The sequence below is a fragment of the Dipodomys merriami genome, unplaced genomic scaffold (assembly GCF_024711535.1).
Source record: "Dipodomys merriami isolate MVZ:Mamm:240054 unplaced genomic scaffold, mDipMer1.0.p SCAF_2, whole genome shotgun sequence".
Lineage (NCBI taxonomy): Eukaryota > Metazoa > Chordata > Mammalia > Rodentia > Heteromyidae > Dipodomys > Dipodomys merriami.
In genome coordinates, this window is record NW_027203381.1 from 97,915,574 (window position 1) to 97,925,692 (window position 10,119).

The following is a 10,119-nucleotide window of genomic DNA, read 5'->3' on the forward strand; positions in this document are numbered from 1 at the left end:
AGATTGTGTCATATTCGACAATATAGATAGATAAAATATTATGAAATAGTCATCTACATGGAAAACTGTTCCAAAAGGAAGAAAGTTGTGTTGAGATTTGGAGTATATAGACAAGAAATGTGGGAGCAAGTGCTAATAATCCACTTAGAAGAGAAACTATCAGCAAAGAAAGAGTGGTTGAAAAGGTTTTGGCATATTTCACTCCTGCTAGACAGATAAAGATTGCAGTAGGGTTGGAATTATGGGTTAAGGGTAAAGACTGGTGAAGTACCAACTGTCTTGGTATGAAGTTGTGACTTTGTAGACTTTGAGAAGGAATCAAAATTTTCAGGGCCAGAAATCTAACAAACATGTTTAAGAACCCAGTCTAGGAAATTATCTCGGTATTATGGACAATAGACTTGTACAAGAATCTTAAATGCAACCCAGAACAATACTTTTCATAGATTTAGAGAGGGAATCTTCATGAGATCAGCTGCAGTAGGAAGAAAGTAGGGATGAAAGAGGGGCCCTGAGGAAGTAGAATGGGCATTTCTGAAGGAAAAAAAAGGAAAAAAAAAACAAACAGTAAAAGATGACACTATGTTATGCTTGACCTGCACATGAGTCCCTTTAGAATATCTCTGACAGTCTTGACTTTTTCCCTTGGTACTTTTCTCAGAAAACCTTTCATTTTAGTCATGGCCAGCAGAAGTCAAACATCTTCTATACTAATGACAAATTGCTGTAGAAAAGTTCACAGTGAAAGGAATACCACAATCTCATCTTAAAGTTGGGATATTCCTAGAGCTATAGTGTAGAGAGAATACTGCTCTCTTTCTTTGTACTAAAAAAGAAAATTTGAGATGGAGAAAATTAGAAAGAGTCAGGATCTAAAATACACAGGATCTAAATAAAATAAGTAAATATAAAATACAGGCCCTAAAATATTCCCAAGATAACCTAAGAATTCGTTTTTTAGGCGATATTAGTTGACAGCCAGTATACATAGCACCCTGACACAAAATGAAGGAACAGAGAAAAGAGAAACTCTGAGGGAAAGGAATCCCAAATGGTGATATGACCAAGGACAGAAAGAAACAATTCTATGTAATATGGCCCACTAGGAGCACTCAAGACCTATAAATAATCTACCTCTTTAAAGGTGACTCTAGCTTCAAGAAAGTGAAGTATATGATTGATAATATGGAAAATTATTTCTTAATACCTTTCTAGAATTTACACCTTCAGACACATTATTTGCCATTGTCCTCTGTTGTAAAATATTAAGTTTTTCTATTTCCTCCATTACTTTTCAACTTATTCAATGTTTAAAAAAAAAATTGGCCAGGTGCTGGTGGCTTACACCTATAATCCTAGCTACTCAGGAGGCTGAGATCCAAGTATCACAGTTCAAAACTAGCCCAGGAAGTCTTATCTCCAATAAACCATTAGAAAATGGAAAGTGGCTCTATGACTCAAGTGGTAGAGCACTCACCTGGAGCTGAAGAGCTGAGGGATAGTGCCCAAGCCCAGAGTTCAAGCCCCACAACCAACAACAAAAAAAAAAAAAAAAAAAAAGATTGCACCAGAAGACGCTGCTTTAAAAGCGTCTCCTTCCAACTGAAAAGAACTAATGTAAATCCTGATTTGCCTTTTTCTGACTAGGATTACACAGCATTAAGGATTCTTCTCTCTTAATCAGCAAGTTAATTAATATCTAATCTTCATTCAGTAGTCTTTTAGCATATATTTTGCTTGGTTAAAATACTACTTTGTTCTGTCATTTTTTTTTTTTTTTGCTCTTCCATTCATTTGCTTTAACTCAATTTCTGTTGTACTTTTGTACCTCCTATGTCATTAATAAAAACAAGTTTTTATTTTCATGCTCATTTAAATACTTTTAGTATCGTTAAGTAGTTGTACAAAGAGTTGTCATTCACCAAAGTGGTTTATAAAATAATGCATCTTGGTAAGTGTCACTTCTTTCAATATTCTCAACCATCCCCTTACAACACACTCCTTCCCTTATTTATGTTAATTTTTGGTTATGTATTAAATTTTGCCATTTAACAAGTGGTTTATGTGTACAATGCATTATGACCTGTGTTATCACATCAACATTTATGCTCTATTACACTCTGGAATCCTCTGCCCACTACCATTCCACCCTGTCAGACACAAGCTTGTCTCAAATGTAATTTGCTTTCCTTGTATTTCTCTAATTGTGAGGAAGGAAGAAAAGGGAGTAGATGTCCTTTAAAATTAAATCTTCTATCTCTTTACTCTCATGTCTTTATCAGCTACTCAGGAAGCTGAGATCTGAGGATTGCAGTCCAAAGCCAGTCTAGGCAGGAAAGTCCCTAATTAACCACCAGAAAACTGGAAGTGTAGTTGTGGCTCAACATGGTAGAGCACTAGCTCTAAGTACAAGAGTTTAGTGTCAGTACCCAGACCTTGAGTTCAATCCCCAAGACCTACAAAAAAGTAGAAATAAAAAATAGAATCAAGCAGTCAAATAAATATTACCTTTCATACAGAATTTCTTAGCCATTTTTGAAACCAGATTTAGTTCATAGTTTCTTCTCTGTTTTTATTCTTGCTTTTGGAGATCTCAAGATACATGATGTAATTAATTTGTTTCTCTAGCTCTTCCAAACTTCTATACGTTCATCTATCATCATCTAATTGCTGACCATATACAAACAAAAGCTTACCAAAGTGTTTTTCTATATTTCATAGGCATTAAAACTAATCTTAATTTTCTACTAAGATTTTTATAATCCTCATCTGTTCTCACTTGCTTCTGAGACTAGATTTTCTTCTCTCCAAACTCATGACAATACTACCGAAGGGATGCTGTTGACATGAAATGAAGTTATCACCATAAAATATCAAATACTGTTGGCAGGTTATTTTATAGCAGGTGACTCGATGACCCTAAATTTCTTCTTTTGTGTATAGTCTCTCCTATGGCTTCTTTTGTTCCTCAATTTTTTCATTCCTCTTATATCTATTTATGGAAGTATCTTACTCTATGTTCCCTCATCCACAATGAAACTGTGTTCCAATAATAATGATGCCTTCTGCCCCTTACTTCTATACCTGCCAAAAACTAACAGCGGCTGTGTAGAAAACAAAGAATAGAAAGCAATTGTTTTGAAGGAATTTTGTCATATTCATCATTTCTTTTGGATTCTTTTGAGAAATATTTTGTTTGTATATAATAGTGATGGTTATAAACATACTTGAAATTTCAGCACTTTCCAGTTATAGCTGAACAAAATTGCAGAAATCCTTAGTTTCTACTTTGAATCATGAATATGTTAATTACTGTAACTACCTAATCTACATATTAAAATACATTACTTGGATAATCCATGACTTGGCTTTTCTCCATTATGTTGAGAATAGGCTCTTCTTAAATAGGTGTTAAGACTAATATCTGAATAAAATGAGACTTTTATACCAATATAACAGACTTCGTAGCAAATAGGCAGATAATGAGGATTAATGACAAATTGCAGCATTGTAACAAAACAGTTTAAAACCTTTTTAGGGTTTCTTTTAAAAAAGCACACTCTCTCACTTAAAGAAAAATAAATAAAAGAGAGAAGTTTTTATCAACAAAGAAACTCTTTGTACATGTAGAAATGTTATCTGCAGATAAGCTTACCAAGTGAAGAAACGATAATGCCCAAAATGTTCATTTCTAAGCTTGTTGGGTAAAGAATAGATTTCAAATGTTTTTCCAAAAACATTCATTACAAAACAGTCAGGTTTACATTTTTGAATTGTTAGTTACTAAGTCAGATAAAAAGTTCATATACCAAAGATTTTTAGCTTGCTGTGAGCAAAATACTGTGTGTCAATTCACATTTGACACAGTAAAATACCTCTTAAAAATATTCAGAATTGGTCTTTTAAAACCAATTCAGGCATTCAACTTTATATATTCACCTGTATTCCTGCTTAAATATGAACATGTGGAAAAGAAGTTCACCAGGGATAGATAAAATGCAGCAATTTGAAGCAAGGAAACATGACTTGACATCTTGTCTGGTTGACAGAAAACCAAATAATAGACAGCTCACAATAGCAAAAACTGATGCTAGAACTGTTTCAGAGGATTATGTCTTCAAAGTGTAAGTAACCCTTTGAATCAATTTCTAAGACGAAATGCACAAACCTAAGCTTGTGTTTCATACCCAACAAATAGTAGAGGAAAAAATAATTCTCACTATGCTGTTCATGAGCTATAATCTCCATGATAGAGTCAGAAAATACTGGACCCAAAGAGATTAAATGTCTTTTGAAGTTGAGTAATCATTACGTACTTGTACTATATATTTTTAGCCCTTGATCTGCCTTACAAGGATGGGTATATGTTCTGGTTCTTATTCAGTAGCTAGCATATATCTCTTCCCTCACTCAGCTAGGTAATTTACTCTCCATATATATGTAAGACAATAAAATTTGGAAATACCAATGTGTTGGAGGCTCACACCTGTCATTATAGCTACTCAAGGGTCTGAGATTCTGAGATCTGAGAATCACTGTTCAAAGACAGCCTGGGCAGAAAAGTCCCTGAGACAGGGTTTTTTTTTTGGGGGGGGGAGGTATTTGTTTGTTTTGTTTTTTAATTTTAATTTCAAGGAGATGTCCAGAGGTGTTACAGTTGCATGTGTAAGGTAATGGGTACCTTTCTTGTTGTTGAACATTGTTACCCCACTCCCTCATTTTTCCCCCACTTTCCCTCCCTCCACACCATGTTGTAAAGTTTATTTCCAACGTATTGTCTTGTGAGTATCCCTGTTGTCATTATACTTAATTTTGGTACCCTGTGTCTTGTGTACAAATTTATCTGAATTGGGGAAGGAAAAGGGAACAACAAAAAGATAAGACAAAGAACAAAGGGTGAACCAGTGCAACAACAATACTCATGAGACTCTTTTTTAAACTTTTTTCTTTAAGTAGTTGAATAAAGGAGGTGGCATTTAACAAAGCAGTTTGTAAATACAATGCAATGATCAGTGCATCTTGATCAGTATTGCCCTTTCAATATTCTCATCCCCTTTTGATCCACCCCTTTCCTTACTTTTATTTTTTCATTTTTCTATGCGTTTTTAAATTATTATTGTAAAGATGATGTACAGAGGAGTTACAGTTATATGTCAGTCTTATTGCTAATTAATTACCAAAAAAGCTGGGATTGGGGCCCTGGATCACATGCTAGAAGTTAGCTTTGAGCAAAAACAGGGGCAGCAAGTCCCAGAACCTCACCTCCCACCCACCTACCCCAACACACACCTTGGAAATAAAAGTGGAAATTTAACAGCTGATGAACATATAGTACAACTACATAAAGATTTGTATTTGAAAGATATTTTATCATATTAGAATATTTTCATTATTGTATAACTATTAAGAAGCTTCCATGTCCTAAAATTCTAATCTTTAGAGATAAATAACAGTACACTTTTACCTCACTCTTTCCTTACAATATATATGTGCCCAAGGACCTATCTATCTTTAAAACATGACTTAACACATAAGTTATTAGGTTGTTTAAATCTAAGGAAATACTTCTTTTTCATCAATCAGTAATTTTTTTCAACAGGCAGAAATCCTCCTTATTATATTTGCCTATAATACTACCATTTGGTTTATGTATTCATTTATTTCCCTCCTCTTTAAACCCTTTTAAGTATTTCATTTCATTAGGGTACCTAGAAATGAAAGTCATATTCTAGGAAATCTATGGTGCAACAGAGGAATCATTATCCAAACTTCACCAACACAGTTGCATTTTCTTAAATGTGGCCTATAAAGAGATCATTTGTTGTTATTTTTCTTCTGATTTCTTTCTTTTTAATTTTCTTTTATTGTCAAGGTGATGTACAGAGGAGTTATAGTTACATACGTAAGTTAATGAGTACATTTCTTGTCAAATATTGTTACTTGCTCCCTTATTTTCTCCCACTTTTCCTCCTTCCCAAATATCCCCCTCCAAGTTGCAAATTTCATTAGTTTTCAAAACCATTTTGATGGGTTTGATTTTCATGTTATGTTTGACACTATTTTTGAATACTGAGAAAAGAACATGACTATATTCGTGTCACCAATAATATTTTCCCAAGGAGAAAATAATACCTTGTACAAGTAGTTAGTAAATATCTAAACATGTTGCTTAAATGATTAGTTTTAGCTTTCTTCATATAAATAAGAAAAGGCCCAACAATAATAGCCCTGTAGCACTACAGTGGTCATTAGGGAAGGAACAGATCCTTCTACTCTGTCATCTTTAGATTATGTGCCTTCATCCTCATGATTATCAACTCAAAGTCACAACCTGGCTCCTGCATGGAATCCAGACCAGAAATTGGCCAAACAAGTCTGTAAACCTGGCAAAAGATAATTGTACTTGTATATCTATTATTGATTAGAATTTTATTACGTGGACAGTCCTAGCTGAAATATATGAAAGGAAAAGGCTAGCTATACGTGTGTGTATGTGTGTGTGTGTGTGTGTGTGTGTGTGTGTGTGTGTGTGTGTGTGTAGTATGTATATTTAGAGAGTATGTTTACCTTACTCCATATGGAATATTAAAATTGTGCCAACTACTGTGGGCTACCCACACACTCATTTTAAAAACTTAAAATAAATGCTCTTGATAGAATGGAATAAGCAAACAGCAGTTGCTATCATTTAGCTTTTCCATAATTAGATGTTATATTTTATATTTTATATTATATTTTACAGGTACTGCTGCCCAGTCATTCTTATAACTATTGGCTGACCTTTTGTAAAATAGGAAGGTCTATTTAATGAAGCTATGATTATGTTCTGGCCTTGAAATTGTTTATAATTTTATATGAAAGACAAGAAGCAGGTAATACAGAAAAAAGAATATTTTGCTTTACAGGCTATATTTACATATTTATGTTTAGATGGAATTGTAGTGTTGTATTTGTACACAATAGATTCCTTTTGTTGTCTTCTCAATTGTGCACAGTAGGTAACTTTCCTCCCCCTTGTATAAATACCTGTCTCATTCTGTTGAGCATTTTAATCCTATTCTGAAGATAGCTGATAATAGAACTTGGGAGATCCCAGCTTTTTTTTTCTTCTTCTTCAATTTTTGGAAATTCAGAAGAACTTCTGTACAGAACCAGAGCCCTTCTCCACATTGTTAAGAATTGTGCCAGGTTTTCTGTTATATATTCAGTTACATCTGCTCCTTCCACACATTTGGGATATCAAGAACACAGATGTTCTTGGCTTGCAGCCATTTCTCCAATTGTTTCCTCTGCGAGTAAATTTTTCATTACACATTTATCAAAGCCTGTTGGTCCTCATTCCGAGTGCTAGATGAGCTCTATTGTAGCAATTGCTCATCTGGTTCTACTTTTTCACTCATCTCTTTTATGCCATCACTGAGTAATAAAGGCTCACCTCAGAGATTATATATGAGCAGAGATCTTATCTGATTATGTCTGAGCAACTTCAGTTCTGTAACGAAAGCATCCAGTTGAGGTGACAATGGTAGTTCTGAAGCCCAAAACACTAGAAAGGAGAATAAACAGTAACAATTGCAGGTATTCACTTGAAAATATCATATACACAATGGAATTCTATGCCTCCATCAGAAAGAATGACATTGCCTCATTTGTTAGAAAATGGAAAGACTTGGAAAAAATTATATTAAGTGAAGTAAGCCAGGCCCAAAGAAACATAAGTTCCATGGTTTCCCTTATTTGTAATAACTAGTATATGTCTGAGACAAGCAGAAACAGTCAGATAAGTTGATGTTAGGTGAAATGAACCCCAAGATAAGGACTCAAATGGTTATTCTTTCTTGCTATTGTTTCTAACATATTTATAAGATGATTTCTTTGTTGCTTTGTATGTCCCTCCCCCACGGTATAACCCTTGTTTTCACTGTATTTTATGTTGCTATAATTTGTGGAGGGAAAAGGAAATAAACAAATTGTTTAACTAGGGATACGGGTGGACCCATTGCAACAATGAGATGTACAGAGGTTATGTCGAAAAACGAACTTTACAACTTTGGCGGGGCAGTGGAGGGTGGAGGGCGTCCATGGGAAGGCAGAGATGGTAAGCTGAAACAAAGGAGGAGGCAACAATGCTTTATAAGAAATGTACTCATTACCTTGCTCACGTAACTATAACTCCTCTGCACTGTATTTTCACAAGAAAAAAAAGAAACTATCAAATACAAAAACTCTCATTGAACTTGTCAAAAATAGGAAAGTCACCTAGAGATACCTTCGAATAGCCATTCTCAGCTTGAAATTATTTTTCCTTATTTCAAACAAGTACATGCAGACCTATCTTTTCAATTAATTTTCATGATCAGAATTGTGAACACTGTAGTAATATTTGAGTGTTTGCTGAGAGGACAGAAGAAAGCAAACAAATGCGCTTTTTGTTTAAAAAAATTGGATTAAGATGCTACCTTGTGAGCACAAATAAAATACAGATCAGGTAAACAAGAGTCACTACTAGACATAGAGAGTTCTTCCTTCATGATAAGCCTTAAGATGTCTTTTTCACCCTTATATTTTTTTATATCATATCAAATGAAAGATTGATTGGGAACACAAAAAAATGGGGGGGTGAAAGAATTTTTCATAAGGGTTTTGTCAGAAAAAGAAAAGCAAAGAAAAGGAAACCCAAAGGAAAGAATCAAAATGTCCTTACACTTGAGTGAACAAATCCCGCTGATCAATAAACTTGTTCCAGAAGACTAAACCCTCCGACCACAGGAAGCTGCTCTGCAGGGGCAGGGACTCAGGGCCCTACACAAAGGGTGGGGCTTCTGTGAAAGCACCAGAGGTGGGACTCATGGGGAGTCTAACCCAGAGGAGGGAAATCTGCTACTTTAATCCTTTTCAAAATACTTTTCGGTTGAAAGGAAATGAAAATCACAATATTCCAAGCCTCCTCTCATTGCTGAAATTAATAATATTATTTATTATGGCCAAATGTGACAGCATCAGTCAGCCTCTTCAATTACTCAAATGAAACTATTTCACTTGATTTAGTGCTAATACTCAAGTGGGTTTAAGAAGTAATAATAGCTGTCCTGTGGGGAGGGGGGATTTTTAAATGCAGAGTAAGAAAATCTCTGCTGGTACCGTGCCTTCTATTAAAAAGAGGTATAGATGCCTGCTGTCCCTGTTATAACCGCAGCTCACCATGTGGTGCAGAGCCAGTAATACCAGCTCTGTTCCCTGTGGAAATCTTTGGAAAGAAACAAAAGTTCAAGCATCTTTTATATAATTTTGGATTTTAGGTATATACAGATATTTTAGGGCTTACATATGGATGACAGAAGATGATAGATAACTAATAGATACATAGAGTTGATAGATGCGCTGGATAGATGATAGATAGCGATACTTGTTCATTATTTTGATATTTGCCGTCCCAGAAAAGTATGTTTCTCAACTCTAAATCTATTCTTAGCATCTCACAAAGAACAATAATTGTTTAGTAACTAAGTTTTAAGAATGTATAATGAGGTCTAGATATGTCAAGTGCAAAAAGTTCTCAGTAAAATGATCTTAACTTGTTTCTCTATCATCTGTAATGATAGATAGATATGAACATAAAATTTAAAACCTCAATATATAAATATGTTCATACATGCATATTCATATGTAATATACACTTTAAAAATTTCATGATTTTTATTATAAATATCTGTTTGAAACTATAATAAAACAGCACAAATGAACACAAAAAGTTGCCTAAGTCCTTCACAACATGATTTTAAGTGAATACATCAGCTGGAAATTTCTTGGATCATAAAATCACAATGAAAACACAAAATATTCTAATTACTTGTTATGGTAAAAAGTAAATAGGGCACAGGATCATTTTACATCTAAATGAGTTATTCAATAAATGGTTTCCTTATCTGAACCACAATTAATATAATAGCCAGTTCAATTTTCCTTTCATCTATGGCAAAAAATACAACCACTATGTTTGCTATGAGAAAAGAACCACAAAGTAACTTCTATGAATGTTTTGCAAAGATTTTTTTTTAAATGAAAGGTCCTATTAGGTAGGCATATTATTTGGGATTATTTACTCTACTGTATATAAAG